Raw genomic sequence first — 21,234 nt, forward strand, 5'->3', positions numbered from 1 at the left:
AAAAAATAAGATCACAGGACTAAGATATTCAGATATGCCTGACTAGGTTTAAGAACTGGAATATTATGACAGTGTTCAAAATATATGTTAACAAATTTTCTAAGATAATAAGGAAATGATTTATCTTACCATAACACAGTGCTCCTTACCGATTCAACAAATATTTTCTTTATGTCACATACACTCTGGATGGAACTACTGACAGAACAGCCAACAGAGGCTTGAATCAGAGAATATACCAGCTGTTAGTTTCTATCTAGGTGACTGAACGGATTGGCTTAATTATAACAGATTTGCTCTAAAGTCCTAACTGATGTCTAGAATAGCACTTTCATTTTAGAATACAATATCACGAAACTAAGTTTCTCTCCCTTTGGACAATTTCTGTTACAGAATGACCTAATACCTGCTTTCAAACTGATACTGATATGTGGCTTAGTAATGGAATGATTTTTTTCCCCTACAATAAAATCCTTGACCTTTGTAGTAACCTCTTAAATCCCATATTACACACACTTCCCCATAAAAAAAAAAAAAGACACTTGATTGTATTTTATAAGAGTTATTCATAAAAGCAACTACCTGTATGTTGAATGTCAGGTAAAGTAACTGAACATTCATTGCCACACCATTTTCCCACAGTCATCATTTAAATTCATGCTTCAGCAAAACTACAAATAATTGCCAGTCCTTAGATCCCTGGGGTTGCTAGCCAACAGTTAAAAACATGAACGTTAAGTCCACATAGGTCAAGAGTGACATCCACTGCTATCGCAACAATTCTTGTATAACTTATAAAAGAATCCACTTTGTTAGTAAGGATTTACTGGAACAGGAAATCTACTTAGTCTGAGAACTACTACAAAGATCTTAAAAAAGAAAAAGCAGAGTTGCCTAAACCATCTGCAGTTTAACTAAATCTATCAGTGAAAGCTTCCACATATTTTCATTATTTAAACCAAGGGTTGGCAAACTTTTCCTAACTTGGCCAGAGAGTAAAAGTAGATTAGGCTTTGAGGGTCATACTATCTCCAATGCAAGGACTCCACTCTACTACTGTAGCACCACAAGCTGCCAAACAATACCATAAACAATACACAAATGAAAGAGTAAGGCTGTTTTCTAATACCTTTATTTACTGACATTCTGTGAAGCTTGAATGTCACAGAACATTCACGTGCCATGACATATTATTCTTCCTTTCACTCTTTTCCTATTTAAAAATGTAAAAGACCTAAATATTTTACCAGCAAAAAAAAAAAAGAAAAGAAAAGAAAAGAAAAGAAAAGGAAAGAAAAGGCCTTATAGAAACAGGTGTCTGGATGGATTTGGCATGTGGTAAGTAGTCTGCCTACCCAGGATTTAAAATAAGAATAAATTACTGGTACAAAGCAAGATTAGAAACTTCTAATCAAGGCAATGCAATTTGATGGTAAATTGACTGTAAACTCTATTTCCACAAATGGCTGCATTTTACACACACACACACACACACACACACACACATACACACGAGCACAGGAAAATAACTCAATGACCAAATCCTTCTCATTAATAATTAAAGAAAAAATATACTGAGGTAAGTCATTTTTTAAGGCTTTCACAAATAAATGAAGTTTCCCTGATATATTCCTGTGCCATGTTTAGTGTTCCAAATATAATAACATATCTGGTTTCAGAGTAGAAAAATCACCTACTTTGAAAGATAAAGTTTACTTCTCTTAGAACAATGAGAATTATACTCATTAAATACAAAGATTGGTACCATCCACATCTGTGGACTTCACAGGAGGGTAAAAACAGGTATGTGCATTGAAAAGAGAAAATTTTCCTAAAGATAGTGTTCCAACATTAATCTTATGCTTCACATGTCTGATTTGTTAAGAATACCAGAGATTTTAAAATTTCTGTACATATATGTTAAGACATACAGATTTAAAAGTTTTACATAATTAAAATCCATAGATAATTAAGTCCTGTGTATACATATTTTCTAATTCCTGGTTGATTTTGGTTAATTCAGAAGCCTAGAATCTAGACTATGATTTAAATCAAATAAACATAATTATCTATCTTTCAAAAACAAAATCATAGGGGCGCCGGGGTGGCTCAGTTGGTTGAGTGTCTGACTTTGGCTCAGGTCATGATCTCACAGTTCAGGGTTCAAGCCCCACATCAGGCTTCCAATTCTGTGTTTTCCTCTCTCTCTGCCCCTCCCCCGCTTGTGAGCTTGCACACGCTCTCTCAAAAATAAATAAACATTAAAAAAACTAAAATCATAAAGATTCAAATGACAGAGAGAATGGACTAATGTTTTCTATTATCCACACAATTCTTTCTTCACTCATATAATCAAGGAAATAATGTGATACGTTCATTCTAAATTATGTCCTGAAATCAAAAAATCTAATTTCTATTAATTTCTCAAAAAAAATGAGGTAAACCGTCACTACAATTAACTTCTAGTTCCTTTTCTTTTTTAATTTAAAAATAAATGTTTATTTTTGAGAAAGAGAGAGATACAGAGCATGAGTGGGGGAAGGGCAGACAGAGAGGGAGACACAGAATCTTAAGCAGGTTCTAGGCTCTGAGCCAGACACAGGCCTCAAACCCACTGACTGAGAGATCATGACCTCAGCCAAAGTCTAATGCTTAACTGAGCCACCCAAGCACTCCTAAATTCTATTTTCAATTAATACCACCAATGGGAAAACAGTTCTGGAAATGGGAGTAACGTTCAGAAAGTTTGACATTTAGGTGTATTTTTATTGGTTAAAAATGATTCTGTTGTATCAAGACAAAAAGCAGTCCCCAACATTTCAATATTTGATAACTTTTAAATATATGTTTTTTAAACAATATTCTCAGCATTAGTTTTATTTTTATTTAGAAACAAAAACAAAAAAAAAAATGATGAACGGCTTTCACCCTACACTGATCCAAACAAACCAATTTCAGTCAACAACTTACAGAAAATTAGAAATATTTTGGTGTATTATGTTTCTTCTCGAAACTAATTTTTCTATAAGTATCTTCATCAGACATTGTGGCCTAAAGGTAAGTGATGCCTTCTAGTCACTTAAGACGATATCCAGCATGTCAATAGGGAGTCATTTTAAGTTTGTCCAGGCATAAAATGAAAACACCACTGTGGTTTCCCCCCACATTTTTCATGTTTTCAATTCCATCCATTTCACAGCATCATCACTTAATCACAAGAGAATAACAAATTGTCTAATATCCAGAAGGTTCTACTAACTGCATAGGATCCTAGAGCTAAATGTTTCATCCTTTTCATAAAATAAGAAATTGTAATCACAATGGTAGTTTACAGGACTATAAACGTATGAGGTATACATTTTTTAAATCTCTGGTTAGAAGTTAAGATTGAAAACTGAGATGTGCCTGGGTGGCTCAGTTGGATTAAGCATCCAACTCAGGCCGTGATCTCACGGTTTGGGAGTTCAAACCCCACATCGGGCTCTGTGTTAGTAGCACACAGCCTGCTTCAGATCCTCTGTCTCCCTCTCTCTCTGCTTCTCCCCTGCTTGTGTGTGCAGCACACATTCCCTGTTCTCTCTCTCTTTCAAAAATAAATATGCATTAAAAAAGAGAAAAGATTGGGGGCACTTTGGTGGCTCAGTTGGTTAAGCATCCAACTCTTGGTTTCAGCTCAGGTCATGATCTCACAATTTTTTGAGTTCAAGTCCCACGTCAGGCTCTGTGCTGACAGCACAGAGTGTGCTTGGGATTCTCTCTCCCTCCCTCTTTGTCCCTCCGCCACTCGTGCTGTCTCTGTCTCTCTCAAAATAAAGGAATAAATCTTTATTTAAAAAAAAAAAAAAGATCGAGGGTGCCTGGGCGGCTTAGTCGGTTAAGCAACTGACTTTGGCTCAGGTCATGATCTTGTGGTTTGTGAGTTCAAGCCCTGCATCAGGCTTTGGGCTAACACCTCAGAACCTGGAGCCTGCTTTGGATTCTGTGTCTCCCGCTCTCTGTCTGCACTCCCCCCCACAACCGCGCTCTGTCTCTGTTTCTCAAAAATGAGGAAACGTTAAAAAAAAAATAAACATTGAAAACTGAGTGTTTTCTCAATGAGGAGGTAATATAACTGTTTCTGTATGGGGAGAGTAACTTAATCTTATTTATATGGTCTTATTTATAAGGAACACAGATACCCACTGAAAAACAAAACAAAACAAAACACAGAGGAGGGGAGGACCCAAAGAGGGATACATATATGGAGAAAAATTCTTTGTTTCTTTTATGTCCTCCAAGCACTAACTATAGGATACTCTGAAAAAGAAAACCATTAGGGCTGAAGAGAAAGAAAATGTTACTTCATCTTGCCACAAAATTGTCTCCATATACTTCTGAGAGAAATGATCAATTGCTTTCAAATAGTTTACCTGGTATTTTCTGCTGAATAAAAATAATGCTGTTACTTCTAAAATGTTTCCAAAACATAAATGTGAATCAATTTTGGTGACTAAACTGTTTACAACATATTATATGATAAGACATTAAGTCTTTGGGATTTATTATCATTACTAAAATTATAAGCTTTAGGCAGAAGTTTAAATTGTAATAATTTAGGAGCTACTTGATTACCTGTATATAAATAAAACATCAATATTTTAAATATTTAGTTTTGAGAGTGAGTGCAAGTGGGGGAGGGGCAGAGAGAAGGGGACAGAGGATCTGAACTGTCTCTGTGCACTGACAGCAGTAAGCCTGATGTGGGGCTTGGACTCACAAACCAGGAGATCGTGACCTGAGCTGAGTCGGATGTTCGGCCACCCAGGTGCCCTAAAATATCAATACTTTAGAGTCAAGAATGTTGGAGACATATAGCAACACGAAAAAACCAAAAACAAACAAAAAACAAAAACAAAAAAACAGAAACACTATGCAAGACCACAATGTACATGAATCAGAATAAAGCTGGTACATGAATCAGAAATACATAATTCACTGAACCCTGATCCTTAATTTGTGTGATTTCTTTTTTGAGAAAACAGACTTCAATGAAAATTAAGCCTCACTTCTAAAAAAGCAAGCATTAGAAGCAGTGACCTGTTGCAAATAGCTTGGGTGGCCTTAATAAATTCTTGCCAAACACAATCAAAGGCATTGACTTCTTGTAGAAATCAGTGAGCAAACCTGAGGTCAGCAATGAATCTGTAAGTGGGGCTTAGGTTATGATTACAAGCACATAAAACAAAAAATAGACTCTTTCTTCTACTTATCTTAAGGGCTTACGTTTATACTGTTTCTTTCTTCTAAAGTCTTTTTGCCATAGTCTTAACAATCTTGTCAATATATTACTATGAAAATAAACGTATCACCCTTCTAGAAAACCTCCTTTCTGACATTGTCCAGGTTAAAATAACCTACTAATCTTTCTAGATTGTTTTACATGCATGCCTCATTTTATTGTGCTTCAGGAATACTGCTTTTTTTTTTTTTTTTTTTTTTTTTAAATTGAAGATCTGTGATAGCCCTGTCTTGACTAAGTCCACACTGGTGTAATTTTCCAACAGCATTTGCTCACCTCGTGTCTCTGCAAAACATTTTGGTAATTCTCAGAATATTTATTTTTCATTAATATTATATTTGTTATGGTGATCTGTGTTCAGTGATCTTTGATATTACTATTGTAACTTTTATGGCACCATGAACCATGCCCATTTTGACAGCGAATGCAATTGATAAATGCGTGTGTTCTGACTGTTCCACCAACCAGCCACTCCCTTTTTCTTTCCTTCTCCTCTGGCCTCCATATTCCCTAAGACACAACAATACTGAAATCAGGCCAATTAATAACCCTACAATGGCCTCTAAGGTTCAAGTGAAAAGAGGTCACACATCTCTCACTTCAAATCAAAAGCCAGAAATGATTAAGCTTAGTGAGGAAGGCATGACGAAAACTGAGACAGGCTGAAAGGTAGCCTCTTATGCCAAACAATTAGCCAAGTTGTGAATGCAAAGGATAAATTCTGAAGGAAATTTAAAGTGCTACTCTAGGGGCACCTCAGTGGCTCAGTCCATTAAGCATCCAACTCTTGATTGCAGGTCAGGTCATGATCTCACAGTTCATGGAATTGAGCCCTGTGTCAGGCTCTGTGCTCATAGCACAGAGGCTGCTTGCGATTCTCTCTCTCTCTCCCTCTCTCTCTGCCCCTCCCCTGCTCCCCCCCTCCTCAAAATAAATAAACTTTAAAAAAAAGTGTACTCCAGTGAAAACACGAATGATTAAGACAGCAAAATAGTCTTATTGCTGATATGGGAAAAGTTTTCGTAGTTTGGACAGAAGGTCAAACCAGCCACAACATTCTCTTCAACTAAAACCTAATCCAGGGCATGGTCCTAACTCTCTTCAATTCCCTGAAGGCTGAGAGAGGTGAGGAAGTTGCAGAAGAAAAGTTTAAAGCTAGCAGAGGATGGTTCATGAGCTTTAAGGGGAGAAACCCTCTCCATAACATAACTGTGCAAGGTGAAGCAACAAGTGCTGATGTAGAAGCTGCAGCAAGTTATCCAGAAGACTTTGTTAAAAGATAATGAATGAAGGTGCTACAATAAACAACAGATTTTCAATGTAGGTGAAACAGCCTTCTATTGGAGATCCCATCTAGAACTTTCATAGCTAGAGAGAAGTCAATGCCTGACTTCAAATGTTCCAAGAATGGGCTGACTCTTGTTAGGGGCTAATGCAGCTGGTGACTTTATGTATTTATTTTAAATATTTATTTATTCTTGAGAGAGAGAGAGAGAGAGAGAGAGAGAGAGAGAGAGAACAGAGGAGGTACACAGAGAGAGGGAGACAGAATCTGAAGCAGGCAGGCTCCAGGTTCCAAGCTGTCAGCACAGAGCCCGACACAGGGCTTGAACTCACAAACCTCAAGATCATGACCTGAGCTAAGTCAAAAACTTAACCAACTGAGCCACCCAGGCGTCTTGCTGATGACTTTAAATTAAAGCCAATGCTCATTTACCATTCTGAAAATTCTAGGTCCTTAAGGATTACGTTAAATCTACCATGCTTATGTTCCATAAATGGAATAAAGCCTGGATGACAGAACACAGGTTTACACGGTCTACTGTTATTTTAAGTGCACTGTTGAAAACTATGGCTGAGAAAAAAGATTTCTTTCAAAATATTACTGCTCCCTGATAATGCACCTGGCTACCCAAGAGATCTGATGGAGATATACGTTAATGTTGCTTTCATGCTTGCGAATACAACGTCTATTCTGCAACACATAGATCAAGGAGTCATTTCAACTTTGAAATCTTATTCTTTGAGAAATAGATCTTGTAAGGCTATAGCTGCCATAGGTAGTGATTGCTTTGGTGAATCTAGACAAAGTAAATGGAAAACCTTCTGGAAAGCATTCACCTTTCTAGATGCCATGAAGAACATTCGTGATTTATGGCAAGAGGTCAAAATATCAACATCCACAGAAATTCAAAAGAAGCTGATCCTAATTCTCATGGATAAATTTGAGGGGTTCAAGACTTCGGTGACAGAAGTAACTACGGATGTGGCAGAAATACCAAGAAAACTAGAATTAGAAGTGAAACTTGAAGATGTGACTGAATTACTGTAATTTCATGATAAAACTTGAATGAATGAGGAGATTTCTTGAGAGGGATCTGCTTTTGGTAAAGAAGCTCTGACGACTGTTGAAATGACAAAAAAGGATTCAGAATATTATATAAACTTAATTGATAAAGCAGCTGCAGGGTTTAAGAGGACTGATTCCAATTTTGAAAGAAGTTTTACTGTGGGTAAAATACTATCCAACAGCATTACATGCTACGGAGAAAATAGAGATAAAACACAGCCGGGTAAAATACTATCCAATAGCATTACATGCTACAGAGAAATTAGTGATAAAACACAGCCAATCAATATGGCAAAAGTCACTGTTGTCTTATTTAAAGAAATTGCCACAGCCACCCCAACCTTCAACAGCTACCACTGTGCTCAGTCAGCAGCCAACAAAACTGGGGCTAGACCTTCCACAAGCAAAAAGATTACAACCAGCCAGAAGTGAACATGATGGCTAGCAATTTTTAGCAAAATATTTTTTAATTAAGCTATGTATGTTGGCTTTTTTTTAGACATAATGCTATTACACACTTTAAATAGATTACAGTATAGTGTAAACATAACTTTTATATGCACTGGGAAACCATAAAAATCACTTGACTTGCTTTATTGCAATATTCAGTTTATTGCAGTGGTCTGGAACCGAACCTGCAATACCTCTGATGTGTGCCTGTATTCACCACATCTCATGGCTCCTTATTTCAGAAAAGCAATTTTATGAAGTGAATGAATGTTAAAAAAAAAAAAATACAACAACTATATTTGGACTTCTGCAACAATAACATAATTTACCTTTATCTATAAAACCCGTATGGGGCACCTGGGTGGCTCAGTTGATTAAGCTTCCTACTCTTGATTTCAGCTCAGGTCATGATCTCAGGATTCCTGGGACTCAGCCTGCAGGGATCTGCACTGACAGCACCGAGCCTGCTTGGGATTCTCTCTTTCCCTCTCTCCCTGCTCCTCCCCCTATCACTCTCACTTTCTCTCAAAATAAATAAATAAATAAACATTAAAAACAAAAAAAACAAAACTAATCCCTGGGCACCTGGGTGGCTCAGTCAGTTAAGTGTCCAACTCTTGGTTTCGGTGGCTCAGGTCCTAATCTCACAGATTAGGCAATCAGGTTGGGTTCCACATTCACAGCATGGAACCTGCTTGGGATATTCTCTCTTCCCCTCTCTCTCTTTACCCCTAACCCTCTACTGCTCTTACTCTCTCCCAAATTACACTTGGGGGGGTGGGGGGAAACAACCTTTATGTAGCTTGATCCTTGAGTTTTAACTGAGAGAGGGTGGGGGACAGGGGAGAGAAGAATCATCCTCAAAAATCTACCTTGAAGCTTTCTGCCACTGTAAGCAGAGTCATTACAGACCAATCCAAAAGTTTAGGAATCTCCCCTTGAACCTTCCACTTGGTACTATTTACCATTATTTAATTCATTAATAACTACACAGGAAATGGTTAAAATTAATTTAAGAGAAGTATATATTGCCAGAAACTATAAAGCAGTGAAAACATTCTAAATTTTTAAAAAGTCTTAAGACATTTTAATTTAATGTATAGTTAAGTTCTATGATGTTTCTGTGGTCTTAATGACTTCCCAGTTTTGTACCAACTGAAATATGATAATGTGAAACAACATTCTAATATTATTTTCATTATATAGATCTTCATCACTGAATGAATTTCAAAGCTCATTTACTGTTTACTTAAAAAATATCACCTCTGTTCAAATATATGACAATCCATAATTCTAGGGAACTCAAATGTTACTATAAATATCATTTAAAGTGAAAAATGTTCTAACTACAGTGAATGCTCTAACTTCAGTGTTCCACTGAACATTTTAAATTATGCCCTTCATTAGCTAATTTTGACACATTCTGATTTGCAAAACTGACTTTGGTCTGAAGGCTTTCACCAAAAATTATCAATACAAAAGAAAAAAAGTAAAACCTAAACTGAACACTTAACAGAACCCCAATTCAGAAAAGGTTGCCATAGTTTTGGTTAATTCTTTATAGTTAAAAATGTATCCAATTAATCTGTACAAATAAAATATGCTGAACTGAGTATTACTGTTTCTCTTTCTTAAAAAATTTTTTTTTACTTTTTTCTTTTTTTTAATTTTTTTTTCAACATTTTTATTTATTTTTGGGACAGAGAGAGACAGAGCATGAACAGGGGAGGGGCAGAGAGAGAGGGAGACACAGAATCGGAAACAGGCTCCAGGCTCTGAGCCATCAGCCCAGAGCCTGACGCGGGGCTCGAACTCACGGACCGCAAGATCGTGACCTGGCTGAAGTTGGACGCTTAACCGACTGCGCCACCCAGGCGCCCCTACTTTTTTCTTTAGTAAACTCTATGCCCAACATGGGGTTCGAACTCACAACCCCAAAATCAAGAGTTTCATACCTTACTGACTGAGCCAGCCAGGTACCCTGAGCATTACTACTGTTTTCAAACTCTTCACGGCATAATGATAACTTATGTTATTTATCAAATATATTTCTCTGGGTAAAGAGTAAAATCATTTTCCCTGACAAAAACACTGCTTATAATATTAATACTGACAAAAACAGACTAAATAAAATAGAACCAAGCTTCAGACTTCATGTCTAACCAAAAGACACATCTCAAATCACAACAAACACACCAGGGAAACAAAATTCATGAAAATAAGTACTTTAATATAATTTTCTATCATTATTGGTTTGAATTTATAACTTGGAATTAAAATATTTCCCCAAAGAATACTCACTTAGGTAAATGGATACTGCTTTAAAAATATTGTATCTTGGATTAAAAGATTACAAATACAATCACAATAACATTCTTTTTTCTCACTACTTTTCCAACCAGAAAGGAAGTAATACAACATTTTCAAGAACCATTACTTTCCTAAATTATTCAAGATTAATTAATTGCAGAGGGGCACCTGCCAGGAGGCTCAGTCGGTTGAGCATGTGACTTCGGCTCAGGTCACGACCTCATGGTTCATGGGTTTGAGTCTCACATTGGGCTCTGTGCTGACAGCTCTGAGCTTGGAGCCTGCTTCAGATTCTGTGTCTCCCTCTCTCTGCCCCTCCCCTGCTTGCTCCTTCTCAAAAATAACATTAAAAATTTGTTTAAAAATATATATATGAGAAAAACTCTGAAAAAAGTTCTATTTCACTATTATTCAGGAAACACAAAATTTAAATATATTCTAATATTTTGGTTGATCAGATTGTTAAAGTTAAAAAAAAATTTATGACACTGGGGTTAACAAAGCAAAATTAAGACATACATAAACACTAATCGTAAGAGAAAAAAAACCTGCCTTTTCTGAAAGGCAGTTTGACTACACATCGTATTCTGAAACAATATTGTTTTCTATAACTCAAATAGGCTTGAAGGGACTTGGAAACATAGGTGAATGATGTTAGTATATAACATAGAAGTAATGCTGGTTCACATGTCTTTTTTTTTTTTTTTTTTTGCACTACCCACTATGAAGTAGTTGAATGCTACGTACACGAATAAAGCTGAACATCGTACTAGATACAATACTCATCCATTTCACTTTCTTCTCTTAGTTTCTAATGTGACCACATGCTGACTTGTAAGTTCATATTGATTAGAGTGCCCCAATCTTCTTTTGCTTTGATTCCTTAATTCAGCAATCTCAATTCTTCCTTACACATTCTTATTTTTCAAGCAACTTTCCCCTTTTTCTTAAATGCAAAGTACTATATTTAACTAACTTTATTAGAAATAAACTGTTACAAGAGTGCTGGATAGCTCAGTCAGGTAAGTGTCCAACTCTGATTTCAGCTCAGGTCATGATCTCATGGTTTGTGAGGTCAAGCCCCCTGTCAGGCTCTGCGCTGACAGTGAGGAGCCTGCTTGGGATTCTCTCTCTGCCCCTTCCCTGCTGGCGCTCACACACTCTTTCTCTCTCAAAATAAATAAATAAACACTTAAAAAGAAAGAAATAAAATGTTATAAGATTATTACTTAGGTTTGTCCTCATCTGCATAAGGTTTAAACAACCTATTCTGTGAACACCATTTCCCCCCAATCCTTGTCATTATAGTTTGAGATTTTGTAAAACATGAGATCATTCATACATACTCTTCCACACAATTAACTTTAGAGGAATCTAAGAAAATAAATGAACAAAATAACAATAACACATGGACAAGAAGAGTCTACGTTTTAAAATAAATATAAATATAATATATATTATAAAATATATAATATATAAAATATAATATAAATATAAAAATAAAACATTATAGAATTAGTGTCATATGTTTCATTACTATCAAAATCTATTATAAGACTCTTTTTTTAAAATTTATTTTGAGAGAGAGATAAAGAGCAAGTGAGGAGGGGCAGACAGAGAGGGAGTCAGAATTCCAAGCAGGCCCTGTTCAGTAAGTGCAGACCCTGATGTGGGGCTTGAACCCACAAACTGAGAGATTATGACCTGAGCCAAAATCAAGAGTCAGATTGCTTAACTGACTGAGCAAGCCAGGTGCCCCTATTATAAGACTCTTGATTTCATGGTTGTGAGTTCGAGCCCCACATTGGGTATAGATAGTGCTTAAAAACAAAATAAAAAAAAAATGTATGTATAATAAAAAGACAATTAATTTATTAAATTGTTTATTAAAATAAAATTAATTTTAAAATGCAAAAGAATGTCAACAATTTGCTCATATTAATAACTTCCTTTGTTATACATTAAAGTGCCAACTGAAGAAACTTTGAGTAACAAATATAATACCTAGGAATAAACCTATCCAAAGATGTAAAAGATCTGTATGCTCAAAACTACAGAAAGCTTATGAAGGAAACTGAAGAAGATACAAAGAAATGGAAAACATTCCGTGCTCATGGATTGGAAGAATAAGTATTGTTAAAATGTCAATACTACCCAAAGCAATCTACACATTCAATGCAATCCCAATCAAAATTGCACCAGCATTCTTCTCCAAGCTAGAACAAGCAATCCTAAAATTTGTTTTTAATTTTTAAAGTTTATTCATTTTTGACAGAGAGAGAGAGAGAGAGAGAGAGAGAGAGAGAGAGAGACACAGACAGACAGACAGAATCCGAAGCAGGCTCCAGGCTCTGAGCGGTCAGCACAGAGCCCGATGAGGGGCTCAAACTCACGGACACCGAGATCATGACCTGAGCCAAAGTCTGACGCTTAACCGACTGAGCCACCCAGGTGCCCCAGCAATCCTAAAATTTGTATGGAACCACAAAAGACCCCGAATAGCCAAAGTAATTTTGAAGAAGACCAAAGCAGGAGGCATCACAACCCCAGACTTTAGCCTCTACTACCAAGCTGTAATCATCACGACAGCATGTACTGGCACAAAAACAGACACATAGACCAATGGAATAGAATAGAGACTCCAGAACTGGGCCCACAAAAGTATGGCCAACTAATCTTTGACAAAGCAGGAAAGAGTATCCAATGGAAAAAAGACAGTCTCTTTAACAAATGGTGCTGGGAGAACTGGACAGCAACATGCAGAAGAATGAAATTCGACCACTTCTTACACCATACACAAAAATAAACTCAAAATGGATGAAAGACCTAAATGTGAGACAGGAAACCATCAAAACCCTAGAGGAGAAAACAGGAAAAAACCTCTCTGACCTCAGCCAAAGCAATTTCTTACTTGACACATCTCCAAAGGCAAGGGAATTAAAAGTAAAAACGAACTATTTGGACTTCATCAAGATAAAAAGCTTCTGCACTGCAAAGGAAACAATCAACAAAACTAAAAGGCAACCAACGGAATGGGAAAAGATATTTGCAAATGACATATCGGACAAAGGGCTAGTATCCAAAATCTATGAAGAACTCACCAAACTCCACACCCAAAAAACAAATAATCCAGTGAAGAAATGGGCAGAAGACATGATTAGAAACTTTTCTAAAGAAGACAAGCAGATGGCCAACAGGCACGAGAAAAGATGTTCAACGTCACTCCTCAACAGGGAAATACAAATCAAAACTGCACTCAGATACCACCTCACGCCAGTCATAGTGGCTAAAATGAACAAATCAGACTATAGATGCTGGAGAGGATGTGGAGAAACAGGAACCCTCTTGCACTGTTGGTGGGAATGCAAACTGGTACAGCCATTCTGGAAAACAGTGTGGAGGTTCCTCAAAAAATTAAAACTAGATCTACCCTATGACCCAGCAATAGCACTGCTAGGAATCTACCCAAGGGATACAGGAGTGCCGATGCATACGGGCACTTGTACCCCAATGTTTATAGCAGCACTTTCAACAATAGCCAAATGATGGAAAGAGCCTAAATGTCCATCAACTGACAAATGAATAAAGAAAATGTAGTTTATATACACAAAGGAATACTACTTGGCAATCAGAAAGAATGAAATCTGGCCATTTGTAGCAACGTGGGTGGAACTGGAGAGTGTTATGCTAAGTGAAATAAGTCAGGCAGAGAAAAACAGATACCATATATTTTCACTCATATGTGGATCCTGAGAAACTCAACAGAAGACCAAGGGGGAGGAGAAGGAGGAAAAAAAAAAAGTTACAGAGGGGGAAGGAGGCAAACCATAAGAGACTCTTAAACACTGAGAATAAACTGAGGGTTGATGGGGGGGTGGGGAGGAGGGGAAAGTGGGTGATGGGCATTGAGGAGGACACCTGTTGGGATGAGCACTGGGTGTTATATGGAAACCAATTGACAAATTTCATATAAAAAATAAAATAAAATAAATAGATATGTATCATGATAAATGAAATTAATTTTAAAATGCAAAAGAATGTCAACAATTTGTTCATATTAATAATTTCCTTTGTTATACATTAAGGTTCCAACTGAAGAAACTTAGTTTCAATAACAAATACAATACAATCTGATAGTTAAGGACAATGAGTACATTCCATAGAAACTTAGCTAGCTCAGACATTTTGTTGATATTGATATACTTGAAAATACTCTTTGCATTCTCTTAATCTCCCGATTAAGATAAAACTCCTTAGATAATTTTTTAAAATTACTAAAATCAGAAACTTAAAAACACTGCTATTTAAAATCTGTTACTGGGGCGCCTGGGTGGCTCAGCTGATAGAGCATCTGACTTCAGCTCAGGTCATGATCTCATGGCTTGTGGGTTCAAGCCCCGTGTGCGGCTCTGCATTGTCAGTGTGGAGCCTGCTTGGGATTCTCTCTCTCCCTCTCTCTCTGCCCCTCCCCCCTGCTTGTACTGCCTTTCAAAATAAATAAATAAATTTTAAAATAAAATAAAATATAATTTGTTTCTAAAAATAGTTAAAGGCCTACAAAAAGAATGGGTTATTTTAAAAGCAATTCTATTAACAAGTCACTGATTATACCAAATAGGTTCAACTGAATGTCTTACAAAAGATATTTATAAAAATAAAAATCTTTAATTTTATAATACATTTTTGATAAATATTAAGTCATAAAATTTAAATTTCACTGAGCTAAATAGTTTTTTTCCCTCAATAATTGAGAGGCTGTGGTACAAAAAGAAACACTTTACAATGCATTTGGTGAGTGTTCAGGGGGAAAAAACAAGAACACGCGCAAATAAATGACTTTTTAAATAAGGTAATTTAGACAGTACCCATGTAAAATAAAATATTTTGTATTCATCGTAAAAAACTGGATGTGGCATTTCAGATCCTGTGCCAGATAATTAAATGCCTATTTTAAGTATTTAGACAACATATCAATTTAAGAAAACCCATATAATGAAGAAAAAACTAAATTTCTTCAGTTCTCAATTATTCATAGAAAAATTACTTAGTTTATGTACCCTGGGCCATACAAAGTTTATCTCTATATGGCCACTCCTGAAAAAAAGCACCTCCAATGATAGGGTTTGCAACTTAACTCAAATTTAGGCAAAATGAAGATAGTATGACACTCACAACTGTTACCTGTCAAAACATTACAAAATCAAAATTTACTCTGTGGACTGTTGGCATTACCAGTCTTCAATCATCCTAGCTGAGTAGCATCCTTAGGTTCAATATAACTTAACTATATGCAAATTAACTGTGTATGATTTATGGGACAAATCTATTTTCAACCTTTAAAAAATATCTATTTAAGTGTAAGCTTATTTATACTCATCAGTAAAATCAACAAAAACATTTTGTAACTGACAGAACTGATAGAAATGTTAATTTCATTTAAATGTAACCAACCCTTTGCTAGTCCAACATGCTCTCCATTTTACAGATGAGGAAACATACTCAAAGACTAGGTAATTTGCACTTAATCACATGGCTGAAGGCAAATTCTGCAAGGGTCTGACTAAGGTCAAAGCTCCTCCTGCTCAAACTTTTCCTAAACCATCTACTTGTAGAATCAAAATTTTGAATGCTCTCTGCTGGGTTTCCAGTAAATTTATTAGTAATATACCCACAAAAAGTGAAAGAAACCCCAACAAACCAAATTATTTATTTTAAATACAGATCAGTTCAGGGGTGCCTGGGTGGCTTAGCTGGTTAAGCGTATAACTTCGGCTCAGGTCATGATATCGTGGTTTGTGGGTTTAAACACCACACTGGGCTCTGTACTGACAGCTCAGAGTCTGGAGCCTGCTTCATGTTTTATTTCTCCCTCTCTCCATCCCTCCCTCACTCACACTGTCTGTCTGTCTCTCAAAAATAAATAAACATTAAAAAAAAAAAATAGGGACGCCTGGGTGGCTCAGTCAGGTAAGCGTCTGACTTCAGCTCAGGTCATGATCTCGCAGTCTGTGAGTTCGAGCCCCGCGTCTGTGCTGACTGCTCAGAGCCTGGAGCCTGTTTCAGATTCTGTGTCTCCCTCTCTCTCTCTGCCCCTCCCCTGCTCACACTCTGTCTCTCTCTGTCTCAAAAATAAATATTAAATATTTATTATTAAATATTTGTAAAAATAAATATTAAAAAAATTTTAAAAAAAGGATCAGTTCACAGGAATATGGTATTGTAAGATTTGGAATGGATATCATAAACGGCAAAATATAGAATATGATTTATCAGATATAATTAATTTATTAAACCATCAAAAAGGATTTTAGAATGGGACATACTATATTAACATACATGTCCTATTACATCAAATCATAAGAAAATGACTACATATCTTGCCTCATTTTGTTCAATTATATCAATGTTAAATAAAAAGCTAACTAAATTATTTTTATTATATTAATTAAAGGGTGTGCCTGGCTGGCTCAGTCGGTGGAGCATGTGACGTTAGATCTCAGGGTTATGGTCTCAAGCCCCACATTAGGTGTGGATTACTTAAAGCTAAAATCCAAAAAAAAAACCCACCATTTGGGTTTCTCTGCTAATCTCCCAGCTGAAATCAAGCTTTCAAAGAAATATTCTCTTGCTTAAATTTTATGCAGACCTGCAATACTTCTGCATTTTTAACTACAACTTGCTAAGTGTCACTGGTGTAAAGTCTGCTCAGAATTACTACAGAGCAAAAATCAGAACAATTAAACTTTTAAAACCACTTGAAGGAAAAGGTGTTTCCTTCTAAAGCCACATGTTAATATTCTTTGTGATACCTTTAATAATAGTTTTGAACTTTTTATGGCAGTTCAAAAGTTTGGATGGCGATTTTTCTTTCAAGCTATTTATCAGCATGGTTTTAACACAGTTGAGTCATCATGAGTTCAACCTACTGAGTCACCTGCTTACAGCATCTGCCAACCACAATTTACTAACTGCAGCTTCCTCAAACTTACAACTGAACAAACTCAGTAAGGCCTAGGAACTGTTTAATGTTTTCCAAAGTAGCAACTGAAAATGCTAGTTCAGAACAGCCCCTGTTTAAAAAAAAAATGAGACCAAAAAACCACCAACTTCCTTGCTCTGAATGAGTACTCCCCTATGGCAGTCTCACTCTACCTTGTATTCCTTCCTGGTAGGAGAGGGAGTTCAACCTAAGGAGGACATAAAATTATATGCTGGCTTAATATTTTTAAATAAGTAGTATTCTACTAAAAATAATTCCTAGGTACTAATACTGAGCTGGAGTATATATACAATTGTGCCTATAACTATCCTGATTGTACATGGTGAACATTAACTTTAATAAAATATTTAAAAAGTATAAAATGAAAGTATAATTTCAAAATTAGTATCACACCACGTACTACTTGGGACTGACTTTCACTATTTCCAATTTCCACCATTTCCAGCTATGGAGATGATAAAAGTATGATCTTGGAGAACTAGTGTACTATACTTCTCTTCTCAGAAATCCAGTGCAAACTGGTAAAATCAACAAATCTTATACCTTAACAGACTTAGATCTGCCAAGTGACTTATCTTTTATCATATGACCCCTATTTAAATCTATCTGTTCTCTTCATTAGGATCTGGTAGAGTAAATGCAAATATATGAGAAATGTGTTAAGTTATTCAGAAAAAAGGAAGGAGTTAAAACTACAACTCTTAGGGATCATAACACAGAACATCTTAATTACCTAGTACTGCTAAGGAAGACAGTATGGCACCATGTACTTCACAATGATTAGCAATCATTGTTTTGCTATTCCTAAAAGGAGAAGTTTAGCTCATCTAAAAATCTAATCAGAAAAGGCAAGGGGGGCACTTGGGTGACTCAGTCGGTTGAATATCTGACTGCGGTTCAGGTCATGATCTCAGTTTGTGAGTTCGAGCCCCACATCAGGCTCTGTGCTGACAGCTCAGAGCCTGGAGCCTGCTTCAGACTCTGCCCCTCTCCCACTCTCTGTGTCTCTTTCTTTCAAAAATAAACAAAAACATTAAAAAAAAAAAGAAAAGAAAAAAGGGATGAGAACATAACAAAGTGTGTTAAACAATATGGTTTGTCTACAAAAAGGGAAGTTTTAAAAGGTAACTGAGAGAAATAAGAAAATTTATCAAAAATACTAATTCTGAAAGTATCTCTATAGTTCCTTCACTAAATAGCATACTAAATACAATTTAAGCTTTTCATCAGTATTCATGGTTATCACCATCATTGATTATTCTGACTGACTCACTCATAATTCTTAATTGATGTAAAGTGTTGTTCCCTCTCTATCAAAGCATTCCAAAAAAACAAAATTTGAGTTGTAACTATTTTTTAGTTTCTTTTGTACCCTCTTGTGCTCTCAGGTTCCCAATCTACTACCATCATCCCACGTTAAAAATTCTCCTTTTGGCTTCTCCTGTTCTGTGGTAGAGGAAATCAGATTAGACAGCTTGTTGGAATTATGGTGGGACTAAGAGGCTCCCTATGAGCAAAATTTTTAGGAATAGATTTCATTCGGTAAGATTTTGAACACCAGGTGTCTATTAATTACTATGTGAAGAAACTGGCAACACATATAAGAGTTTAGGCCCTTGATGATCTTAACAAGTCTGTAGGAACAGGGACTAACACAATTCACTGCAATACAGATTAAACAGAATTTTACATATGCTACAGAGGAGAGACAAAGATAGTGGGGAAGAATCTAGCTAGGTGTATTGGGAAAGGTATCACAGAAGAGGAGATATTTGAGTTGGGACTTGAGAAAAGCATGGACACCTAGAACTTTGGAACTTTAAAAATTCAAGGACACCTGCCAGGCTCTGGGAGATCAGAAAAGGACTTTCAAAAAGAAGGAAATGTAGGTGCAGGCACATACAGATGACACAGTATGGCCTATGTGGAGACGTGTAAGTACACTGGTATGAACTGAGTGAGGACAGGGGATTAGGTGAGTAGGAGAGCTCTGTAACAGACTAGCAAGATGAGAATGAAAGCCTGACAATTAAGATGAGGATAGCATGGACACAGTGATGCTACGGCAGAATCAAAAATATTTGAAGGCCAATAAATAAGGGCAAATGCAGAACATAAAACATTCCCAGGTGTCTTTTTGAGTGACAAAACAGGGTAGATATGTCATGCCATTTAGCCAGGATACAGAAGGACGGGGAAGAATGACAAGGTCTGAGTGCTGAAACTTAGCACAGCAGAGAGTAGAATATATGGGTTTTACCTGCTCAATGACATCTACTGAGATGACAATTTATTTATTTATAAATAAGTCTTATTTATAAATAATTATTTTAATATTAACATTAAATACAATTGATTTAATAAAAATTATTTTATATATATGCATCATGATAGTCTATCATTCCTGATGTTGAGAACTTGTAACAATTTAGAATGTCAACTGTGAATTAGAATCAACTATATATATAAAACTTTCTTGTTTATATATGTATACGCATTTAGGGATGAAAATAATGATATATGGAATTTGCTTTAAAATAATACATAAGAAAAAAATAACAAATAAAATAATACATGAGGAGGTGCCTGGCTTGCTCGGTCAATAGAGCATGACTCTTGATCTCAGGGTTGTTAAGTTTGAGCCCCATGTTGAATGTAAAGATTAGTTAAAAAAATAAAATCTTATTTATTTATGTATGTATGTATGTATGTATGTATGTATGTATGTATGTATGTATTTATTTAATGACTGCGTGAGTGAGAGAGGGAGGGAGGGAAGAGAGAATCTTAAGCAGGCTCCATACTCAGCACGGAGCCAAATGTGGGCTGGATCCCATGAGCCTGGCTGGGATCACGACCTGAGCCGAAATCGAGAGTCAGACACTTAACAGACTGAGGCACTCAGGCATGCCCCAAAATAAAATCTTAAAAAAAAAAAAAAAATACTCTCTCTCTGCCCCTCCCCCGTTCATGCTCTGTCTCTGTCTCAAAAATAAATAAAACGTTAAAAAAAAATTAAAAAAAAAAAAACAAAACAAACGGGCGCCTGGGTGGCTCAGTCGGTTAGGCGACCGACTTCAGCTCAGGTCACGATCTCGCGGTCTGTGAGTTCGAGCCCCGCGTTGGGCTCTGGGCTGATGGCTCGGAGCCTGGAGCCTGTTTCCGATTCTGTGTCTCCCTCTCTCTCTGCCCCTCCCCCGTTCATGCTCTGTCTCTCTCTGTCTCAAAAATAAATAAAATGTTAAAAAAAAAAATTAAAAAAAAAATACATGAGGAACAGTAAAAGGAAACAATTTTGGCCATTTATTGGTAATTGTTAAAAGTGGATGACAGGTACATGGGAATTCATTTTACTCTTCTATGTCTGTATGTTTTAAATTATCTGAGAAAAAAGTTTTATCATATCACACTTCTGCTAAATACCCTCCAAAAGCTTCCACTTCAGTTTTAATAAGAACAAAAACCAAAGTATAATAGCCTAAAAAACCCTACTTAATCTATCTTTCTTATTTCATTTCCTACTCATCTCTATATAGTTGTCTTCTTGTTATTCTATGAATGCTTTCATTTTAGAATCCTTCTAGTTTTCTGTTCCAGCTAATACTTCCTATCAGGTTTTATTTTCCTCTATAGCACTTACAGTCTCCTAATACACTAAAATAGTTACTTTGCTTGCTATTTCTTCTCACTACAAGGTAAGCTATGTGAAAGCAGGACAATTTTTTTGTTTTGCTCATGGTTGTACTTTAACTATCAGAAATGGTGCCTGGGACACAGCAGGTGCCCAATAAATATTTGTAAAACTGAATCAGTTATAGAAAAGGGGAACACATTTCTGATAGGAGA

General features: G+C 36.2%; 1 protein-coding gene and 1 long non-coding RNA gene across 8 annotated transcripts in view; one reads left to right on the forward strand and one right to left on the reverse strand.

Moving 5' to 3' along the window:
- Nucleotides 1-21,234, reverse strand: part of JMJD1C (jumonji domain containing 1C) — a 263,025-nt gene that overhangs the window by 51,395 nt on the left and 190,396 nt on the right. The window lies entirely within an intron of this gene.
- LOC121036685 (uncharacterized) lies at nucleotides 15,175-19,480 on the forward strand. The gene is made up of 3 exons (XR_005793437.1): nucleotides 15,175-15,185; nucleotides 17,564-17,568; nucleotides 19,351-19,480. It is a non-coding gene; the product is annotated as an uncharacterized LOC121036685 (long non-coding RNA).

Source organism: Herpailurus yagouaroundi, unplaced genomic scaffold (assembly GCF_014898765.1).
Source record: "Herpailurus yagouaroundi ecotype Mexico unplaced genomic scaffold, PumYag 163, whole genome shotgun sequence".
Classification (NCBI taxonomy): domain Eukaryota; kingdom Metazoa; phylum Chordata; class Mammalia; order Carnivora; family Felidae; genus Herpailurus; species Herpailurus yagouaroundi.